Source organism: Lactuca sativa, chromosome 5 (genome assembly GCF_002870075.4).
Source record: "Lactuca sativa cultivar Salinas chromosome 5, Lsat_Salinas_v11, whole genome shotgun sequence".
Classification (NCBI taxonomy): Eukaryota; Viridiplantae; Streptophyta; class Magnoliopsida; order Asterales; family Asteraceae; genus Lactuca; species Lactuca sativa.
The window spans coordinates 8,473,117-8,491,725 of NC_056627.2; positions in this window are offsets into that span (position 1 = coordinate 8,473,117).

Genomic DNA, 18,609 nt, shown 5'->3' on the forward strand with positions numbered 1-18,609 from the left:
ATATGGATGAGTCTGGGAACAGAAAAGCTCAAGTGTGCTACTCTAGTGGGGATAAGTTTGATGACGACTGGAGGAAATCAAAGAAGGAGTGGCTGCCATATGAAGAGTATAAAAAGCAAAAAGAAGAGAAGTATAGGCAGACAGGTCGAGGCTTTTACCAAAAGGAACAGCCACCAATCGAGAAGAAACCCGACCTAGAGACCATTTTGATGAAGTTTATGGAGGCTTCGGAAAAGAGACATGATGCCACGGATTCCGCTATCATGGAACAACAAACATTGATGAAGAACCAGCAAGCATCCATCCATAACCTTGAAGTACAACTTGGTCAACTAGCCACTTTAATCCATGAAAAATTGTCCCCGAAGAATCCCGAAATAAAAGCCCAATCTCACGTAATGGCCATTGATACTGAAGAAGATACAATATCCGAGTTCCTGGAGGCGTTGGAAGAACAACCGCAGCAGCCCAAGAAATCAAGGATCGAAAATGGAAAGAATGCTGAACCAGGCTCGCCACGACGTGGCACGCCTCTGGCCACGACGTGGCGCAAGTCTGAGCAAAAATCTTTGGAGCCTATTCCAGATTATCATCCACCTATGCCATTTCCCACCCGTGCAGCACTTAGTCAACTGGAGAAGGAACATTTAGAGTTTGTGAAGCATGTGAAAGGGATTCCAATTAATACTCCCTTTCTTGAGTCCTTATCCAAAGCTTCCGAGAACCAGAAATTACTGCAAGACTTGATAGATACGCGAAGGCAATTAAAGAAACAGTCTACAGTGATTCTAAGTGAGCAAATTTCAAAAGTTGTGTTGGGAGAAACACCAGAAAAGATGGGGGATCCTGGACGCCTCACTCTTCCATGCGAGTTTGGGAATAAAATGAAGGTAAATGCTTTAGCCGATTCCGGGGCTAGCATTAATCTAATGCCTTTTTCATTTTATCAAAAATTGGAGATTCAGAAGATGAAGGCTACAAAGATGAAGATTCACATGGCGAACCGTTCGGTGACACAACCCCGAGGCATAGTGGAGGATATTTTGGTGAAAATCGGAAAATTTGTTTTTCCAATAGATTTTGTAGTCTTGGACATGAAAGAAGACACGGATGTTCCGATAATCCTTGGTCGACCATTTCTTAACACTGCTGGTGCCCTGGTTGATATCCGCGAGTCCAAGCTCACTTTGAGGGTTGGAGATGAACAAGAAATCTTCGGGATAAGAAATGACTTTCAAGAAGATAAAGAAGAGGTGTTCACGATTGATGAGGAGAATGAACTAGAAGAGTTGGAAAAGCTTATGGAAGAAGAGATAAAGGTAGTTCATCAAGCAAAGAGGACAAAACCCAGGGCATCTGTTCCGTATTTGATTGAAGTCATAGCTTACAAGAACCCACCTTCTTGGTTGAGCAAAGAGGACGAGGAAATGACAAGTGATGAAGAGGAAGTCACTTCAAAAGAAACAAGGCCGGAGGTGAAAAAAGAGGGGAACGCTATGGAGAGCAAGGAACACACAAAGGGCACAAAACGAAAGCATGAAGAAGATGGAAAAACTAAAAAAGAAAATTCAAAGAAGGCGTATAAAAGGAGAGTTCAAGCTTATAAACGGCGGTTCAAGGAACAAAAGATCCTGGTGGTAGACTCTTCCGAAGAATCAACGTAGAAGGCACGGAGTCCAACTCAAGACTCCAAGAAAAAGAAGCGCTTCTCGGGAGGCAACCCGAGTTTGGTTTGCAATTTTTTTCTTCTTATTTTTATTTTCTTTTTAATTAGGAAAGACATCAATTCATCATCTAAAAACCGGTAATAAGCAGAGAAATAGCTGTAGGGGACTTTAAATAATGAAATATTTGCAAAGAAATTAGTTAATTAGATGAATATTATTAAAATTTGGCATCTGACAGCTCTCACGACGTGGGCATAGCCAGCCACGTCGTGGGCTTAATTATAATTCGCGATCTGAGGTAATTTAAGGTCCACGACGTGGGCAAAGCCCGCCACGTCGTGGCCTTTAAAAATCAGGGGGGGACCAATCGCTTAAAACCCTTTGACCGAGAAACCCCTTATCCCCCACTTGGAAGACTGCCGCACTCACGGGAACATCACGACCCTACTGCCAATTTCTTATTATACTTCTAAATTCGTTGCAAGATCTTGCTAATTACTCCATTTGGTACGTGTTTTACTTATTATTTTGCAATTATTTCTTCCAATTTCAAGTTGTCGTGATTAGGGTTTGAATGATTCATGAAATTGGTTGAATCTAGTGTCCGATTTAGTTTCCATGTTATTTAAAAGTCCATAGGAACAAACCCCAACAATTATTTTTATGGAAATCGCACGTAAACATGTCCGATTCAGCATCTGGGTTCGACAAGCTCCACGACGTGGCGCAGCCTGGCCACGTCGTGACTTCTGGCAGGCCCTTATATATGTTTTAATGTGTTATTTGTTTGCTGCTTTGCTTTGCTCTTGTTTGCAGAAATGGGACCACGACGAGCTGTCCAACAGGAAGAGGGCCCGATAGATGTAGCAAGCATACATCCTCTATATCAATTCCCTCAAAACATTCCCCGACCGTTGCTAACAACCTACGAGAATCGACTTGGATGGTTATACAATAGGGAGTTTGCAATAGCCCCAATTATTGATTGGGGATGGCTGGGTAGAGTGGGAATGGTAGTGGAGCTGGAACGTTATTGGTCGAAGACTTATGTTGGAGATCAATTTTCGTTCACTTGTCACGGGTGGAGGAATCTATTCGCCATTCAAGAACCCGTGTTCCGGGAATTGTCGGTAGAATTTTTTTCTACCGTTTGTTTTGAAGAGCGCACCCTTGATGTCACCTACAATAGGGCACTTGTGTTTCGTCTTGGAGGTGTATATCGTGAGTGTAGTCTTCGGGAGTTTGCTTGGCGTATGGGGCTCTATACGGAAGTGGAGACGCAATCTCCATTTTTTTATTCCTTTCTTGCTTGGATGTGTGCGGGATTTTACTCCGGGTACTTTGGATGTGCAGTTTTGGCGGGGCATTTCTAACCATGAGTACAACACTCGTGACTCGAGTAAGTCTCAAATACGGAATCCTGTGTTCCGATTTTTGCACCGCCTTATCACGTTTTCAATCAATCACAAGCATCATGGTGATAAGGTCCCCATCCAGAATCTATTTTATTTATGGACACTTATTACCCCGGGGGTTTTGTTGTGATCTGCCTTATATGTTGGCAAGGTTTATGGGGAAGAAAGCGGCCAATTCTAGGCCTGGGAGCCCGATTACTGGGGGGCATTTGGTTACTCGCCTGGCTAGGTCATATCAAATTTTGAACCCTGACTTTGTGAGGAATCTCACTCGATTCCCGGACACAGACTTGACCATTCAAGTCTTGGGTGTGATGCGCGCGGTGGTGAATATCGGGGGTCGCTTTGTTATACCACCGATCGATGACGAATAGGAGGAAGTGCAGACGGGACAGCAGCCACCAGCTAGGCCGAGGCGTCGGAATGTGCGGGCTAGAGGGGAGGTCGAACGAGAGCGTGCTGCTTCGCAGTATGTGCAAGGAGTGCCCACCGACCCTTTTCAGAGTCGGGTGGGAACATATTTGGATAATCTACGAGGTCATGCTATTTACCATACCCAGCTTACTGAGGGTATCTATTCACATTTGGGTGTGACCCGACCACCTTCTATGCCACCACAATATCCCTATTTTCCGACATGGGAGGAGCTATGGCGTCCACAAGATGATGGAGCAGGGCCGAGTGGAGCACAAGATCAAGATGATGATTGATTTTATTTCTTTTGTTCTGTTTTTGAGTAGTTTTTTTTATGTTAATTTTAGTGTGTGATGTAAAACTTTATTAAGACTATTATGTTACTTTATTTTTCTTTTGGGTTGATCTAATTTTTCAGATTAGCGTTGGAATTCTAAGGAGCATAGAAGGTTAACTTTCGAGTCGTGTTTGTCTAGTCAAAGAAGCTAAGAGTCGTGAGTCGGAACCACAATTCGCGATAAGTGTGGGGTCTATTAGGAGAGAGGTTATAGTTGGGAAATATATTTGCATAGAAGCGTCGGCAACCAGTTAGCCATTGGTCAAAGCTGCTAGAGTGAATAAAGCAAACAACTCATTTTCTGCAGAGGTTCAGTTTCCACGACATGGACTTCTTGTGCCACGTCGTGGTGCTCTTGCAATTTTTGGTAGTTTAGTTTTTTGGTGTTTGCGGTTTCAACCCATATCACGACGAGATCCAGTTTATCATTGCCACATTTTTCCTTACAAATACACACTTTGACGAATTGACGTTTCGAGTTCGGTTCGTGGTTTATTTACGTATTCAACCAGTTTTGCACCGAGTTTCGATTTTTGGAAGTCCAATTGTACTTTGTCCACGCTTTTGGAGATGCTCATGCCACTATCCCAGGGGAGTCTGTTCCTTTTTCTCCCTTGTCTTTAATTTTGATTTGTTTTATACATACAATGAGGGCATTGTATGAAATAAGTGTGGGGTAGGGGTAGAAAAAGTAAATTGCTAGAAAATTTGGAAAATTAAAATTAATTAAATCTAGTACTAATAATTTGAGCTATAATTGCTAGTATTATGCGGGATGATCCGATGAAAGTTCAAATGTTTAGTTGAGCCAATACACGTTATAGTGCATTTGTGGCCTCCCTTATTTTAGTGAAATCATGGAACAAAAACATAACCCCGCTTGGTTTGAGGGATGCAATATGTTTAGCAGCCTAAACCTGAAATGTATCCAGGAAAATTATTATCATTAACCAATAAAGGTTGAGGTTGAGCGCCTCTGCTTAAGCATGTAGGGTTTTGAGTGGAAAAAAAGTGAGTTACATGTGAAAAAAAAAAAGAGAGAGAGAATTACGAAAAAGTTTGAAGAATTTTGGAGCAAATAAAGTGAAGATCAAAAGATCAAAATTCTGAAGAAATCCAAAAAGTTGAAGATACCCAATAAAATCAAACAAAGGTGGTGAATTCAAAGAAACTAAAGATCAAATGTCAAAGAAATGAAGAATTCAAATAGAGCTCCATAGTGGTATCGAAAAATTGTAATTCTAGTTTATGTACGCTTAGGTTGCTCATCTAAAAATACCTTGAGGTTGGGAGGTTTTCTGCGGATGGATTCGGAGGGTTGCATAAAATGAGCATTGTTCGGAAAAAGTGGGTGAGTGTTTATGAAGATTGTGAGTATTTAAAGTATGGGGGGGGGGGGGGGTAGTTTAGGAGAATTTTAGACACAAATGCATGCGTTGAGGTTTTGGCATAATGGCTGAATTAGAGTCGGATTGTTCTGTGTAGTTTTAGTAATTAAGAATTAAGTTGAAATTTGCTTGAGGGCAAGCAAAGCCTAAGTGTGGGGTATTTTGATATTGCCATATTTACACTTATTTTTAGGCAGTATTTAAGTACATTTTTATTAATAAATTGATAATATGTTTAGAATAATGATACTTATGAGTTTAAATTGTTATTTTCATTCAATACAAAGGATTTTCGAAGAAAGGGACCAAAGTTGACAAAATGGGGAACATGGGAGGCTTGGAAGACAAGAAAATAATAAATTCACGATAAGAGCTAAAATCACGACGTGGCGATAAAGCCCACGACGTGGCATGGGTGTTCCAGAAGATAAGCATAGCGACGCGGAGGATTTCCTTGAAGAATACGGATTTCTTGAAGCCCACGACGTGGCGAGATCTGGCCACGACGTGGCGCGAGTTTTTAAGGCTTATATAAGTTATCCTGATTATTACGAAAAGGGGGACTTTTGGCAGAAGAAAAAGAGTTCCAGAAGACGAATAAGAACGAAATAAAGGCTCTGGAAGAGGGTTTTCAACACCAAAAGAAGTAAAGGTTATTTTTAGAACATGTCTTTCATTAGTTTTAGCTGTGTTAGTTTAATTACTATGATGAGCAGCTGAATCTAGCTACTCTTGTTTAGCTAGATGAAGCTTTGAACTTATGAATGGTTATATGATTATGGATTAAGCTTAGTTGGTGAAAATTTGCTTGTGTTTGATTTGTATGACCTAGCATGTTAATATTTGTTTATCTAATTGTTTAATTACATGTTCTGTGTAGCTTAGTGACCATTAAACTGCATGAACCTGTTTACCTAATAATTTAGTGAACATTGAATTGTTAGAGCTAGGATTGACCAATCTTAGTTAATAATTAGAATAAATAAAGTTTAGCTGTGCTAGAGAACGAGAATTGTGATCATAATTGCGTTTACACAACAAATCTTATATAGCATATTTTCAACTATAATTGGTTCTGTGTTTAATTATGTGTGAACATACATGGTTTGACATGAATTAGTTAAATATTGGTAAGATAGAACTAAATTACTAATATGGATGAGACTATGAAAATTGCTAAGGAAGCTGAGGAGGGGGAAAGGAGAAACAAAGAAGAAGAAGATGCCTTGAAATGCAAGAAGGCTTTGTTTCCCGAGTGGACAAGAGAGACACTTATCAATCAGGCGATTGAGTTTCCTTCTGTCTATTGGTTGGAACTAGTTGCTTCGTTTGATTGTGATAACTCCAAGGACTCGCTGTTCGATATGCCGATTACCAAAAAAGCTTTTACGTTTCATTGATTTGAGGTGACTGCTGAGGTTCCTTTTCCTCATACGAAGGTTGACAGAGAATTGATAGACTTCTACTTGAAGTATGGTCAACCGTAGTATCTGACTTGGAGCGCATAGAAGATCATTTCAGTCAAGGTACTTAAACCTTCGCCTGCTGGGAGATTTGTAAATGTCAGTTTCAAGATCACTCGTGGTTCAGCAAACACGGTGTCACTCATCTCTCTAGCAGATCTTCCCAATCTCAATCCACATGATTGGATTCTGCTGTTCAACATTCTGCTCTCTGATCCTAAGGAATATGAGCCTATATTAGAACATTTAAAAAGAATGCTGGCCTCCTACATCCATGAAATTGCTACTATGGATCAGGAGATAGCAAAGGTGATGAATAAGAAGCCGACTGTGAAGACTACACCGAAACCTGGTGATGTGAACAGGATGAAAATGGGATAGATAGATTCAACAAATCTTACTGTCATGTTCACGAAGGGTGAAGCTCACAGGTTTCTGTTTGCTCTAGTTGATAAACATCTATTTTCAACAGACTGCTTGGAGCATGTCATTAACATCATACATCGATGCAAGCAGAATTCAGAGGTTGGTAAGAAGAATTTCATTGACATGCTTCGGTGTTACACTACATTTTGCCATTATCTGTTAGCTATCATACCGAAGGTGTTCAAGACTGTGAAGAAGCCTTCTGTTGTTAAAAGAGAATGAGGTTTCGGCTCCAAAGACGCAAATGGGGAGATTGTTGAATCCATTTGTGTTGCGTCTTGGGCCATAAGTTTTGTATCCGGATTGAGCCTGTCCATCCGTGGTTATCTAGATTAGTTTGATAGTTATCTAGATTATCTAATAGGGTTTTGATATATATATATATATATATATATATATATATATATATATATATATGCATGATATATAGTTGTCATTCATTACGTTTATCATTGTAACCCTAAACACCTCTACAGTTGAAGTTCTTTGTCGAGCTCATCTGAGGTGTTGAAGTAATAATCATTTGACATATTCAGTGCAATTCTCGTGTTCTTTATTACGTTATTATTCATTAACTTGCATAGAATCATTCGATCCTGAAAGAACTTAGTTCTAACAGTATGCTATCTATGTGATGTGTTGCATTGCATTATTTCTATGTGATTTATGTTGTATGTATATCAGAGTTAGGACCGGAAGGTCCACAGAGCTAGGACCATGGGGTCCACAGAGTTAGGGCCCAAGGGCCCACAAGAGTTATAGCCTTGAGTGGCTAATATGTGTTATATGTGGTATTTTAGGGAACTCACTAAGCTTTGTGCTTGCAGTGTTTTGTGTTATGTGTTTCAGGTACTAGTGAGGATCACAGGAAGGCGCCGACATGATCAGTACACACACACACGGAGTTTTATTTATATGATATGATCTTGGGATTTTTGACTTATGTTTAAATATATGAATCAATGTGTTTTATAATATTGTGAATTAAATGGTTTTAAAATGTGAAAATTTGTTTGAAATTTTTAGGTGTTACATATTGCTATTTAAGGCTTCAAATGGATAATGTTTGGAACTTTATCCAATAAATCAAGGTTTGACTAACTTCTAGAAGGTTAGGTTATGGTCTTGAAGGATTAAGACCATATGAAAAAGGTGGTTGTTAAGCTGGGGTTAGCGGCACAAATTTGTGGGTGTCTCGGTGTGACATCGAGGGCTTCACAATTATTTTTTGTCCAGTGACCATATCGTGACCAGTAGCCAGTCACGACGTGATGACCACTGACATATTACTTTGTTAACCGTTGACTTTTGGGTCAAACTAAGGGGTTTTAGGTTATAGACTGAGGTTTGACCTCTAATTAGTTTAGATAGTGGGCATAGTTGATTTTGCGAGACTTTGAGTGTTGTCTTTTTAGCTCTGTGACTCATATGATTTTTCTCACTATATTGTGTTGGATACTAGGTGTCGATATATGAGTGATGTATGCATATCTAGTTGTTGTATGCTTACATGTTTGTTAGTGTAACATACAAAATTTTTTAAGCTAAATTTAAACTTTTTCAACCATGAAACCAAATAGTGTTTTACAAAATGTTTTCAAAATATTATTCATTAAGTGTCCCAGAAATATAGTCTCATGGATGAGGAGCGGTACGGTCAAGTCTTCGCTTTGCCATGATCTCCAGAAGTACCTGAAACAATAAACTGAAACTGTAAGTCCGAGGGCTTAGTGAGCTACCCCCAAAATACCAATACTACACCGATAATACCATATCAATAACAGATAATCAACAACATGCATACTGGGCCTTTGGCCTGACTGGACCGCCCTGCAGGGCCTACACTCTATTTGGATCTATCCCGATCCTTTGGTATGACTGGACCGCCATACAGGCCTACAGTCTATCCGGACCGCTCATAGGGTATGTTGGCCTTCAGTGTCACACCCCAAAACCAAGAACGGCGGAAACGTTCTGGGGTGGAGGACGTCATGTGAAGTATCATAAGTGTGTAAAGTAGTAAACAAGCAACAACATCATCCATTTCATTAAAAGTAAAGTTTTAATACATGTGTGTTCTTTCATAATGTACAAAAATAAAATGAATAATCAAAATAAAACGAGTCTTCTATGTGCTCCGTCTTCTCAAAACATGGCCATCGTACCTGTCTAACTGATGACCTGAGAATACAAGTAATTTTGAAAGCGAGTATCAGCTTTAAAGCTGGTGAATTCATAAGTATTTAGGTGTTATTGTCTTGTTTTGGAATGATATTATGAATGTCATGTAAATCTTTAAATGGAACAGTTGATATAAGTATGAAAAACCCTAGAAAATCCCATGTTTCCTACTAGTATGAAATGTAGTCTTCTACCAAGACCCGAATGTTTTGTTATGACAATGTAGTCTTCTACCAAGACCTGAATGTTTTGTTATGACAATGTAGTCTTCTACCAAGACCCGAATGTTTTGTTATGATAATGTAGTCTTCTACCAAGACCCGAATGTTTTGTTATGATAATGTAGTCTTCTACCAAGACCCGAATGTTTTGTAAGTAAAAATGATAGCTTTTCCTTTCTATTGACTAGTAATAAAAGTACTTAGTTTAACTCCTCGTTTATGTGAATGTATCACAAAATAAAGTAAATAGGAAAATATACTAATGTAAGTGTTGTCACTGGGTACTAGGACTAACACAACATCGCAATAAGCGAAAGGTATAACCTAATGAACATCCGAAGATTGTCCAGAAAAAGTACTAATGTAAGTGTTATCATTGGGTACTAGGATTAACACAACATCACAATAAGCGAAAGGTATAACCTAATGAACATCCGAAGATTGTCCACTCATCCTCTGTAGCGGCAGCAGGGTGGAGGGAGGGTTAGTCCTGAAATCGATCTACCTAGTATAAGTATTAACCTTAGACCTCCGTAGATGGTCATCAACCACTGGTGCTAATCAGTTGGGATTCAGAATGGTTAGTCCCGCCTAGATATCCCGTTGAACTGGGATAGGAAAGGTAATTTACACAGAAAGTACTAATAAATCATCCTTGCAAGCCGAGATACAAGTATTCATGTAAGCGTGTTCAAGCATCATGTAAGAATATATAAACGTACTCATGTATCAGGTAAGTATATGTATATGTACTCATGTATCAGGTAATGTACTGGTATAGACTCATGAATGAACTGACTCTTGTGTGATTCCTTGTAATAGGAATAATGTTTTGTTTCTTCTAACTATCCCTATGATAATTAACTGGAAAGTAATTGGTTGTTTCAAGTAGATTTATACACCCTCTTACACCAGGGCATGGGAAACTGAACGAAGGATGAAAACTATAACATCAATACATATATAAGAACATATGTGTATAAGTGTAGTTTTGCTCAAGAAGGTAAAAATAATGGTTTTGCAAGATATCTAAGAGTTTTGAACAATAATTAAGAGTGACTTGATGTCATTTTAATAAACATTTCAAAACTAATACTTTTGTTATCAAGGTATTTTAAGATAGAAAACCATTTCATGCATCACATTTTGTAGTATGTGAAATCTGCTGGATGAAAACACAATTATAAAATACATATGAGTGATTTAATAACATGCTGTTTTCTACTTGTATTCCCCCGCATTAAAGCATTTAAAAACATTTAAAATATTCATTTAGGGGTATGAACTTACCTGTTGTGAGTGGTTCTAGCGAGTACGCGTGTAGGGATGAGAAGTTCCACGAATGAAGTCGCGAGACACAATAAGTCCTAAATGACATATAATGACACATTGACATGAATATAGTGTTTGTAACATCTATATGAAAGGAAACACGTTCCGGGACTAGGTAACACCTTGACCAAGTATTGGAATCACATGTGATTCAACATAGGAAGGTATAAAGGCACTCACATGAGTTTACTGTTGGATGAGTGTCTAAGTCCATAACGATTTTGGTATGTACTTGACCCGATGGTGCATGGTCCTTTTGGGTTGCCTTCACCAAAGCAACTTGATAGGATGAATTATGGAGAGAAAGGATTAAATATGATTTATTAATATATTATGAGAATAATATATTAAAGAAGAAATCATGTTGTTTAATTAATATTAGTCAATAATTAATTGGTAATTAGTTTTGTGACTAAAAGAGATTAATTAAACATAAGGGACTGGAATTATAATTATAAGATAATTGCAATTTGGGCCATGGATTGCCTTATATTAAGGAGTGGACGAATTCTATGGGGAAACCCATAAGAAATCGTACAAGGCCTTAAGGAAAGGGATCCATGGGTTGCTTAGGGCTTAAGCATCCAAATTAGGGTTTCTTGTTAGATAACCCAAATAGCCTAACTATATATACATCCCTTATGACCCAAAAACGTGGCCAAGACTTCTTCTAGGGTTTCACACGTTTTAGGGCAGCCTCCTTCACCTCTCCTCTTCATCCTCTTACTCTTGGTGTTTGTGAACCATTAGAGGAGTGCCATTTGTGACTCTAAGCTTTCTAAAGTCAATACAAGAAGGATTTGGGATTGTTATTGCTACATAACAATCAAGGTATGATCTAAACCCTAATTATATGTTATATTGATTATCATATGCTAGATCTAGGGTTTATAGTCTTGGATAAATTGCATGTACAATAGAGAAAACTAGATCCAAGCATTATGGTATGTATGAGCACATATGATGTTCTTATGACTAAAACCCATCAGTGGTATCAGAGCCTAGATTGGTTTCTATTGTATTGATGCCTTGTATGTTGAAAAAATTCGATTTTTGTGGTTCTGCATGATGGACTCGACGAGTCCCACTGTGGACTCGGCGAGTTGCCCCCTACTCGGCGAGTCCATGGGGGTACTCGGTGAGTTCGAGCGTCAGATGGAGCTATTTTCAGGATTTCTTGTTGTTTATCTTTGAGATACTTGCCTTTATCATGTTAGATCAATATAAATCCGATTTTATGATATATATGACTATATTGTTGATCTAATTGAAGATATTTATCAATTAATAAAATATTTGTTTCCTTATGTGATAATTAATTAATTATTTTGATTAAATTGGTAAATTGTTTTGCAAGAAATCATTAAATAAATCAAATATGGATAATTATGTGATTAAATGTTAATTAAGATTATTTGTTATTTGATCCTTGTGTTATGAAAAGTTTCATATTTTCCCCTTTAGGTTTTATAGTTTAAATTTGAACTCAAAAGTTTAGTTTTGAAATTTAAATAGTTGAAACGCTAATGTTTTAAAAAAAGTTTCAAAACTTGCCGTCAAGTTTTGGAATTTAAATTTTGATTAATAGTTTAATTTTGATGCATATTTAAATTCTAAACCCTAATGTTTTGAAAAGGTTTCAAAACTTGCCCTCAAGTTTTGGAATTTAAATTTTGATTAAAAGTTTAATTTTGATGTATATTTATATTCTAAACCCTAATGTTTTGAAATGTTTCAAAACTTGTCCTCAAGTTTTGGAATTTAAAAGTTGATTAAAGGTTTAATTAGGAATGTTAAATTCTAAAACCCTAGTATTGTTTTGAAAAGTTCAAATCACACCCTTATGGTTTTATTAATTAATTAAGGTGTATAATTAAAAGAGGTTTAATAAATCCATAAAAGTTTTGGCTTACAATTTAATTGAATTAAATGTATAATTATTAAATTTGACCACCTAGTATTTTAAAAGTATAAAACACACCCTATACTATATATAACATTAAAAGTCTAACATTATATATATATGTATAAAAGTCAGTCTTACCGTTAGTAGGCCTCATTCACGAAGCTGGTGTATAAGGGGTGTTTAAGGAAATTGCCTATAAAATGGCGATTGAATGAGTATCCACTCTTACCCACCGCACTCTTGACTAGTGGAGGGTCGTTTGCCGAACGGGTAGGATAGGACGAAACCTTCCATTATAAGTATATTGAAGTACAAAAGTAACTAAATGTTTTCAAATTCTCAATCTTAGTTACTTAGGCAAAAGTGAATTGATGCATTTCAATGAAATTACACTTTGTACCCTTGCAAAGACGTTAGTGGAGCGTGTGTGGTTTACCGGCACACTAAATGGTTCTAAGCAAAGGTAGCAAAGGGTGACTCAATGTTTTTCATAGTTCGGTGGAGCGTGTGTGGTTTACCGGCACATTGAATAGGTGACTGTAACATGTGGGGGCACCATGTAGTTTGCATGGTTATTCACACCCGCTTTGTGATCCTCGGTATCCCAGTCACAAACAAGAGGGGCATATCGAGATTTAAACATGCCATTGAAATGTTCAATGAATCTCATAGGATCTAGGAGTTTTCATAGATTTAAAACTTAAATTTCTTTTTCGTTTTTCATGGTGGAAATTAGTGAATCGTCATTCACTTACCTTCAAATGTTCTGCAATTTGGGTTACGACATCCCTCTCCCGAGTTGTGGAATATTGTGTTGGGTCCTAGCCTTGATATCTCATTTGGGTGATTTATTAAGGACTCAATCTATCAACTAACTTGAATTTATTTTTCTCCCGTTTTGTAGATGTCAAAGTTCGACAACTATGGTCTTCCGAAATCCCGTGGAACAAGCATTCCACCTGAAGATGATATTCCACGATTCGATCGAGGAACAAGAAATCATGCTTCACTTCCTCCTCCTCCTCCAATTGTTCTCCCTAACCCACAAGATCAAAGAATTGAAAGGTTCAATATCACTAAAGCCCTATTGGAAATGAAACATGAAGATGGTAAATCCGTGTGTGCCCACGTTCTAGGAATGAAATCACACATCGATAGGTTGATTATGTTGGGTGTGTCATTCCCCGATAAGTTGGCTGTGAACTGGGTTCTGCAGTCACTTCCTGAATCATATAATGAGTTCAAAAGAAAGTATTATATGATGGATCATGACGATAACCTAATGCTCACTGCTGCTGAATCAGAAATGATTTGGCAAAGCAATGGAGCGTATTTGTTGGGAAAGACAACCAACCATGCTTCCGAGGACGTTCTAGGAGAACCGACTTGCGTTTGCTACCAAGAGAAAGGGCGTTGGATAGAAGTCTGCCCTAAGAGCCTGAAGATTCCAGAAGATGGGAGAGTCAAAGAGTATGGTTGTGCTTCAGGTAAAATCCACTATCTAACTCCATTAAGTTCCTATTCGTTGATTCTTAATACATGATGTGATAAGATTGCATTTGAATGTTTTGCAGGATCGGTGAAAAGAAAGGAAGCTTGAGGAAAGAGCAAGATGCGTCTAATCACAAAGAAATGGATCTCGATCGCATGGACTTGAAGATTAGATTTTGAGCTTAGATAGTTATGATAGAATTGTTAGGAATATTTGACTACATAGTTTTCAATGGATTTTGCATTGTAAGGACAAATGTTTTCCGCTGCTTTTATAAATAAAATAAATTATGGTTTGACTTATTTATTTATTTGTTTATTTCTTTGCAATGAAATCGTTATGAAAATTGATGTTTGCATATTTCTACAACGAATGGATTTGATTCTTATTTATGAAAATGTCGAGAATTTACCAAATAGGGAAAGTTTCTCATCGCCCAAGTTTCAATTGGACTGGAATTTGGAATCGTGCAACTTGGTAGCACGATGAATGAGAAATTTCATATTTGGAAATTAGACTAATTCATTGACAAAGAGTCAAGTGAAGGACTAGGAGATCAAGTACACAAGTTGTGTGTTGATCAAGTCCACCATAAGAGTAACAAAGATATTCGTCACGATTTACTAAAGGTTTAGTAAATATGATAATACTTATAAGATTAAGTGTAGTCCAGAATTGATTGAAAAAGTTTAAATCAATAGCAAAACGAATAAGAAGAATCAAGTAGGCAGAAAGATAAAAGTTTCTCCATTCTAAGAAGAAGGGAGAGTACCTTTTATGTTATATGATAGGTCTTAATGATCAAGAACCATATCTCAGTTGATCCTCTAAGTGAGTCTTAGTGCAATTGTATGTCTAAGAAGAGGAATCAAGAATTGAAGAAATGGTTAAATCAAGAAGTCAATCATACTTCGTTCCAAAACAAGTCTTAGAGTTAAGATTGTGACATTGAGTGAAAAAGTATTAAGAAGGTTTATAACATTCATCAAATATGGAAAGTTGTGATGTCTTGGATAAGACAAAGACCAACTAGGACCAATTTATGAAGTGTTTTGATAAAAACTACACTAACTCTTGAATATTTGGTTGTCAAGAAATGTTTATTGACAAAAGAATCTTATATGTCAAAGAGTCAGTGGGAGTCTTAATGGTCTTGAAAAGTTTCAAAAACAAATCAAAATAAACCTTAAAATATTGTGGCAGAAGATTGATAAAGTATCAAATCTTTATGTAAGACATTATGCATCGTGTCCCATATGCTTCGGGTATAGGATTAATTGCAAATGCTGTAATATTTGACCATTCTAAAATTTTCCAAATGTCTAGCGCATTTAGAGGGAAAAAGAACAAGAATTGGTTTTGACTAAGATAATTAAACAACTATCAAAGGACAATCTAAAGTTCGCCGAGGATTGGTCGCTTGTGAGTATAGTATTGGATGGACCATATCGACATTATTATGAATAGATAAGATTCTATTAAGAATGAGTTGTCATATGGAAAATATGGAAACGTGTCCATATTGGGAATTGAATATTGAAAATCTATGTCTAGATTAGAAACTTTTATGCAAAAGGATGTTCAAAGGAATGTACTTTGAGTGAGAGACATCATATCTAAGGAATTGTATTGTAACAATTTCCGATAGAGGACTTTGTAATTTCATTGGCAATAGTCTTTGTGACTTTTGTGCTATGACATTACGAAAGGATCATTGCATAAAATGTTAGAATCTAGCATATTCCATAAGTGGCAAGAATTTGATATTCTTTTCATTTATGAAAAAGGATTTGGAGTTGGGAAATGAGTATGATTGGAAATGTGTTCATTTGATCTATTTCACAAAGTAAGAACCATAGGTAAACATTGTGTGCATGCTCGGAGCATGGGACAAGTGTAATAATTCAAGTAAGAAGTTGATTACCCGAAACAACAAATAATGAGTAATCGATATGTTGATAAATAAAAGGTGTTTTATTTATGCTCAAAGGTTTGAGGCCATATGGGATTAGTATTATTCTTGTATTTCACTTTGCATGTTTTGACTTCCTAAATAATTTAATTGGTTTAGAACAGTCAAATTATTCGAACGGGCCACAGTCGTTCATATGCTGGAAGTAGGTATGAATGAAGACTATCGTGAATTGGTGTGTGGATTGTCTAAAAGGTATTAGAGATAAGCAAATGTTTGCTGCGGCATTCATGAGTGCTTATGAATATGATTTGAGCATTGGATTAAACCCACGCTCACTTGGATCACTCCATGGATTGTATTACGAGTGATTGGTGAGACGATAACATCTTATATTCTTGAAACTAAGATGTGTGAGTTGTATCTTGCAAATCGGTTGCACATTGGTAATATGTAAACGCACTAGTAACTTGGTGTTATAAAACATATTGTTGTGTGTAATTCGGTGAGTGAGTGCAAGCAATCATTGTATCAAAGTTTATCCGTTCCTTTTATCCGAAGTAGGATAAAAGCGATATCTTTGGGCCCCTCGATGATTTAGTGATGACAAACGTAAATGCTCGGCCGGGCTAGGGCTAATTTGATTTGTTCAATTAGTCAGTCGTCATAAATCGTAAGTCGAGAAATAGTACAAAGAGAATGATTAGAAATCATGTCTTATACGATATCTAGAATAGAGGAATATATGATCCCTTATCTAAAGGACACGCGTATCTGATAGGATCAGAGTTGACAGCGGCTTTGGAAAGCTACGATTGCAGATCAGGATCTGAAGTCATACACATAATAGTTATTAGACTTATCCAAGTGGGAGACTGTTGGATTAGTGTCTAAGTCCATAACTATTTTGGTATGTACTTGACCCGATGGTGCATGGTCCTTTTGGGTTGCTGTAACATCCGGATATCAAGGTATGGGAATTTGAGTATTTTATATTGGGGAATGAGGAGACTCGGCGAGTTGACGCCTCAACTCGTCGAGTAGGATCGCGTTTTGGGGACCAGTTTAATGAAGGGACTCGACGAGTCGGGTATTTGGACTCGCTGAGTCGGCGCTGTCAAGGAAAACCCTAATTGTCCAGGTTTGAGACCTATTTAAAGGCCCTTATGGCCTTCAGTGGCGGCCACCTACACCCTTGAGAGACTCCTATCGAACCAGAGAGCTGAGAGAGCAAAGAAGAGCCATTTTGGAGCATTCTTGTGGTGGTTACGCAATGGAGTAGTCATTTCCAGCAAAGGGAGGTCAAGGGGGTGTCGATTCAGAGCTCCTGAGCTTGCATCTTCACCATAGAGGTATCAAATCGTTCTCCCTTTTCTGTTTTGGGTAAGATTGGTGATTTTAGGGTTTTCTAGCTTCTTTTATGGCTTGATTTGTGGAGTATAGTGTCCCATTGTGTGTGAAGCCATAGATCTGGACCCAAAGAGGTCCAGAGAGTCCCTTCCATCCTGCTTTATGCATTCTATTTGGAGTTTTGAGCTAAGGTTGTTATGTAATGAAGGGTTTCACCCAAATAAGCTTGTAGAACCTTGCATGAGTGCCCAAGGTTCGACCTTTTCGTGGTTATTGGATTTGAGGGAGTTAGATCTATGATTTGGTGAAGTAGATCTGACCTTAGAAGGTCAGATGAGGGTTGTCATGGGAGCAACTCGCCGAGTCCATAGGCAGACTCGACGAGTCGAGTCGGGGTTGCCCCGCGTTTCGTTGCCGAGTAACTCGACGAGTAGAGAGGGAACTTGTCGTGTCTAAGAGGTTAAAAAGAATTTAGAGAACCCGCATGGACTCGCCGAGTCACTCTTGTGTACTCGCCGAGTCTGGTCAGTGTTGACCGTTGACTTGAGTTGTCTTATGTTGACTTTGGGAGTTTTGGTCAACAGAGGTAATAGAGGTCAGGGAGGGGTAAAATGGTCTTTTACCCATTACCTGACTAGAGAAGGAAAGAGTAATCGCCGGTTAATTAGAGTTAGGACTTTGTGATTAATTAGAGATATTTGCCTTATGTGTTAGGCGGTGGCGAGCCCGAGGTTCGCATGTGCAGATAATTGATTTCTTATTTCCAGGTGAGTCTTCTCACTATACTTTACCTTGAGTAGGTAACCAGAGTTATGTGACAGAGTATTTGTATGCTGTGTATGTTATGTGTTGTACTGCATTATTTCTATGTGATTTATGCTGTGCATGTTTACAGAGTTAGAACGGGAAGGTTCCCAGAGTTAGAACCGGAAGGTTCATAGGGTAGGGTTCACGGACCCCCAGAGTTATAGCCTCGAGTGGCTAATATGTGTTATGTGTGGTATTTTGGGGAACTCACTAAGCTTCATGCTTACAGTGTTTTGTGTTATGTGTTTCAGGTTTCTCTCAGGATCACGGGACGGCACCGGCTCGATTGTACACACCA